Source organism: Arachis hypogaea, chromosome 18 (assembly GCF_003086295.3).
Source record: "Arachis hypogaea cultivar Tifrunner chromosome 18, arahy.Tifrunner.gnm2.J5K5, whole genome shotgun sequence".
Classification (NCBI taxonomy): Eukaryota; Viridiplantae; Streptophyta; class Magnoliopsida; order Fabales; family Fabaceae; genus Arachis; species Arachis hypogaea.
Genome location: NC_092053.1, coordinates 102,180,407 through 102,186,028, shown reverse-complemented (window position 1 = coordinate 102,186,028; position 5,622 = coordinate 102,180,407). Strand labels below are relative to the sequence as shown.

Sequence of the window (5,622 nt, the reverse complement as noted above, 5' to 3'; positions counted from 1 at the left end):
TCTTCTTAATTTGACTATACACCATTGAATGTATATTATTAATATACTTTTTAAGAGATCTCTACTTTTCACTATGTTATTCTATTTTAGATATTTTTATATTTTATTTTTTATTAATTAATAAAATATAATCTATCACCTTTAAAAAAAAAGTTAATTAAAAAAAATAATTGTAAAATCAATACATCAATGATCAAACAACTGCATTGAAAATTCCCACGTTACATATGCATTATTACTGTAAATTATACCTATAAAAAGAAGTGATCTTTCAACATAAGAGAGGGCAACATTTTTTTTAAAAGAACCCAATTCATCCCTTTTTTTCTGTTACCCTTTTTCTTTTGGTGAATGCTATGTTGTCTAAAAGATATTGTCTATTTACTAAAAAAGATTAAAAAATAATATTTAATTTAAAAAATATATTAATAAATAATTTTTAAAAAATTAAAATTTACTACAAAAGATAAATTAAGTAAAATTTAGACACCAACTCATAGGCACCGTAGAATTAGCCTTTTCTTTTTGTCTCCATCACATATTTTTGCTTTTACCCAAGTATTAGTATTATCATACACAGATACTTCATTATTATTCACACGCATTCATTTATCCAAGCATCACTATTATCATGCACAAACACTTCATTATCATTCACACAATTACAATATATAGGGGTAGCAATGGATAGAGTTAAAAATTTTATTAAAATTCTATCCTATTCTACTTACGAGTTGAAAATCTCTCAACTTTAACACTATCCGCACCTTAAAGTTTTAAACCCTACCCTACTTTATTCTACCCTATCTTACTTGCAGAATTATCAAATTTTTTTTAAAATAAATATAAAACATATTAATAATATAAAAAATAAAAAATTAATACTTTAAATTATTAAATTAGTTAATTAATTTAATAATTATTTATTTATTGTAAATCATTATATAAAAAAAATTGTGGATTTAATTTTTATTTTTTTTATTATATATTTTTTTAATAAAATATGTGTTATAAAATATGTGTTATATATGTGTTAATGAAATTGTGGTGCTTCCTGTTTTTGGTTATGATTTTCTTTTGGTTTGATAGGAGTTATCAGAAAAAAAAAGTGAAGGCAAGCTAAGCTGCTCAACTGTAGTTAGTTAGAGAGATGTGTGGCGTGTCATGAAAGGTTGTTAAGCTGCTGAAGTTTGTTACAGATGGCTAAAGTTTATTACAGATATTTTCCGATATAACACGTGATAAGTACTACTACTATTACCATAAAAATACTTGTACTTGCATTCATATCTTAATTACTAAGAATGAGAATTACGGATTTCATTCCTTACTTTTCTCTCTATTTTCTGCTTTCTACTCCTTCGTCTCTCCAGAGCTGAGTTCAGCTCACGTTCATCACAGAGCTTAGGTTTTGATACCTTTCATGATATCAGAGCACTAGGTTTATATCCATGGAAGCTCTCAACAATTCCATACCTTCCGCATCATTCTCTAGATTCAAAGCACCTGTTAGTGCAACAATCAACATAGTCTCGTTCAAGTTGGATGAAGACATCTATACACCATGAAGAAGACAAGTATTGGCGTTCATAAAATTTAATGGCCTGAAAGATCACCTAAATGTGAAAAAGATTCCTGTGAAGTATGCATCAGAAGAGGATCGAATTGCTGACAATGAAACTGAAGAGTTCGAAGCATGGGAGCAAGAGGATCAGTTCCTCATTTCCTGGTTTTTTGCATCGATCAATCCAAGCTTTACAAATCAAATTGTTGACTGTGAATACGCGCATGAGATCTTGTACAAATTAGAAGATTATTTTGCTAAGAGGAAAAAATCCAAAGTGAAGCAGTTGAAAACTCAAATCAAAGGTATTAAACTCCAAAATTCAATTGCAGATTACATGTCCAGAATCAAGAAGTTGACGAACTCGATCTCTGCGTTAGGAGCACCATTGACAAGTGAAGAATTTGTCGAGTCGGTCACTCAAGGCTTGAATGAGGATTATAATGCGTTCATCATAATGCTTTCATCAAAAGCATATTCGAACACTGAAAGCGAGGTTGAAGCATTGCTAGTTGGACAAGAGGAGCTGATTGAGAGGTTCAAGAAGGTTGAGCTAGGCACGATTCAAGTTCATATGATGCAGGGAAGCAACACGAAATCAGAAGATCACAAGCAAGCTTATATACAGCAATAACAAGCATTCCATCAAGACAGAAATCAAGAACCTTGTCATTCCATCACGCGAGGAAGATTTAGTGGAAGAGGCTTCAGAGGTGGAAGATCTAGTGCATATGGCCACAGACCGCAATGCCAGGTGTGTGGACGCCTTGGTCACACAGCCTAGGACTGTTACCACAGGTTCAACCAGATCTTCCCTAATCCACACTCAAACTCTCATGCGCCACCTCCACCTTCAACTACATTTCATCATCCACAAGGACAGCAGCAACAAGTAGCACCACAAGCAAGTCCAGCAAGTGCACTTCTCGCAGCAACACCTCCAACTACACCTTTCACGGATCGAGCTTGGTACTTGAACACAGGCGTATCTCATCACTTGACGTTTGATGGAAACAATCTGGTTGTAAGGCTCAGAATATCAAGGTACAGATCAGGTATTTGCAGGTAATGGACAAGGTATGATTATTAATTGTGTTGGTAAAACTGCATTATTTTCTCAATCCAGCCCTTCAACTCTCTTTAAACTACAAAACCTGCTGCTAGTACCCTCAATCACTAAAAACCTTATAAGTGTAGTTAAGTTTTTCCTCGATAACCATGTCTTTTTTGAACTTCATCCCTTCGACAGCTTTGTAAAATTTCAAGGGACCAAGGAAACACTGCTCATAGGGTCTCTTAGAGGGGGATTGTATCCGCTTGACAATATTGGAGTATTGGCCAGGAGTGCACAATCCTGGAGTGTATCAAAACCTGTCTCTCATACAAGCAATGCAGCAATAAACTCTTCCACCAGGTCTATGGTTGCAGATTCAAAGTGCAGTTAGGCAGCTCACAGCTCAAGCGATACTATTCCTTTTGTTGAAAGTGCTGAAAACACAATTGGTCCAATAAGTGTGAATAAAATAATGCAGCTGAAGCATCATTAATTAGCAATGAGCTCAGTTTACGTAGTGTAAATGCAGAAAATGAAAAGTGTGTAGTGCTAGCTAGTACAACAACCACCAGCTAGTAGAACTTCTGTTTTTGATGTGTGGCATAGACGGCTGGGACATCCAGCAAGCAAAATTGTAAAGCATGTTATACATTTGTGTAATGTTGACAGTGAAAAATTCAATATACATGAGAAAAATTCTGTCCCGCCTCTGTGTACTGCTTGCTGCCAAGGAAAACACCATAATTTACCCTTTACACCCTCTAACACCACCTATAGCACTCCAATAGAACTGATATACTCAGATATCTGGGGTCCTGCACCTGTTACAAGTGCTTCAGGCTTTAGATACTACATTGTGTTCTTGGATGCAGCCACAAGATTCACTATTATCTATCTCCTACACAATAAAGCCCAAGCATTACAAGCCTTTGTTCAATACATACTACTGATGGAAAATAGACTAAACTGCAAGATAAAGATGTTGCAAATGGACAATGAAAAAGAATACACCTCAAAGAAGTTTACACAATATCTTATTCAGCATGGCATTGCTCATAGATTGAGCTGCCCATACACGCATCAGCTGAACGGTAGAGCTGAGCGTAAATGTCGCCACGTGACCAAAATGGGTCTGACTCTGCTATCTCAAGCCGCTCTACCACTTAAGTTTTGGGATGAAGCCTTCCTTACTGCAACCCTCATCATTAACTTGTTACCTTCACCCGAAACCAACCGCAAATCACCATATGAATTGCTATACCACAAACCACCTAACTACCCCTTTCTCAAGACCTTTAGTTGTGCCTGCTTCCCACAATTAAGACACTACCAATCTCAGAAGTTCGACTTCAAGACTCAGAAATATCTTTTTCTCGGCTACTCTCCGCACCACAAAGGCTACAAGTGCTTGGCTCCTTCAGGAAAGACTTACATGTCAAGGCATGTGCTGTTTGATGAAACTAACTTCCCTTATCAAGATCTATTTTTCACCCAAAAACACACCTCATAACCACCACAATGTTCTGTCCTACGTCTTTTGTTCCCTGCACTACCACCACCAAAACTCCACCAACCTCCCCATATCAGCACATCCAGCTTAGTACATCCTAATTCTAAGCATGAACCCAGATCCAACACCCTTGTGCATCAGTCATCACAAGAGTCCAGAACCTAGCCAGTGTCATTAGAAGCCCCACCAACCGCAACAGTCTCACCCTTACCCCCTAACCCAGATCATAATGCAAGTTTACATACCATCATAGCTAATAATGATACTTGTGTATTATCTGAGAATATCAATCTGTCACCTTGGTCTTCTGTGTTTTCCACAAGCAATGCTGGACTAGCTGAACAACCACAAAAGCTGCATCCCATGATCACTCGGAGTAGAAATGGGATCTTCAAGCCAAAACTCTATGTCTTTGTTAAGCAAGAAATGGTACCAGATCTCACGCAAACTAAGCCCCAAACTGTGGCTCAGGCTCTACAATCACCTCACTGGAAGGCTGCCATGGATGAAGAGTTAGATGCGTTGATGAGACACAAGACTTGGACTCTGGTTCCCTTCTCAACCAATACAGCACCTATTAGTTGTCCCTGGGTATTCCGAATTAAGAGACAACCCGATGGAACGGTGCAGAAGTACAAGGCACGCTTGGTTGCGAAAGGGTTCCACCAATGTGAAGGTCTGGACTATGATCAGGTCTTCAGTCCAGTGGCGAAGCCTGTGACAGTTCGCGTAGTGCTCACAATTGCAGTAGCTCATGGGTAGTGTGTGCGCCAATTTAATTTCAACAACACGTTTCTTAACGGCGACCTTCATGAGGTAGTGCACATGGAGCAGCCTGAAGGATACAAAGTTGGAACTGGGATGGTGTTCCATCTAACTAAAGCCCTCTACATGCTGAAACAGGCTCCGCGTGAATGGTATCTCAAGTTAAGTAGCACACTTCAGTTCTTTGGTTTTCAAAGCACTGTTGTGGATTCGTGTTTATTTGTCAGGCACTGCTCATCGTCCACGATATACCTCTTGGCATATGTTGATGACATACTACTGACAGGAAACAATCCAAGTGATATGAACACTCTTATTGCACAGTTGAATGAGGTTTCACGCTCAAAGATTTGGGAGAAATGAGCTTCTTCCTTGGTATTGAGGTGGAGAAACAACCCTCTGGCACTATGATCCTCAAGCAAGCAAAGTATATTAGAGACCTGTTGAAGCGAGCAAGCATGGTTGATGCCAAACCCACACCAACACCGATACTTAGCAGTCCCCGATTATCCGCCACTGATGGAAATGCATTTGAGAATCCATCACTTTATCGCTCAGTCGTTGGAGGGCTTCAATATGCAACACTTACAAGGCCGGACATTGCCTATGCCGTAAATAAAATCTCGCAATATATGCACTCACACACTGATGTGCACTGGAAGGCTGTGAAGCGCAGACTACGCTATCTTGGCGGCACCATAAGATATGGCGCTTTAGATCAACAAGCGC

At 38.3% G+C, this 5,622-nt stretch overlaps 2 long non-coding RNA genes across 2 annotated transcripts; one reads left to right on the top strand and one right to left on the bottom strand.

Annotated features, from left to right (window-relative positions):
- Nucleotides 1-1,286: 1,286 nt before the first annotated feature.
- Nucleotides 1,287-3,322, top strand: LOC140181708 (uncharacterized). The gene is made up of 2 exons (XR_011876784.1): nt 1,287-2,641; nt 2,814-3,322. It is a non-coding gene; the product is annotated as an uncharacterized lncRNA (long non-coding RNA).
- On the bottom strand, nt 1,828-5,622 carry LOC140181709 (uncharacterized). The gene is made up of 2 exons (XR_011876785.1): nt 3,305-5,622; nt 1,828-3,052 (listed from the first exon to the last, which is right to left on the bottom strand). It is a non-coding gene; the product is annotated as an uncharacterized lncRNA (long non-coding RNA).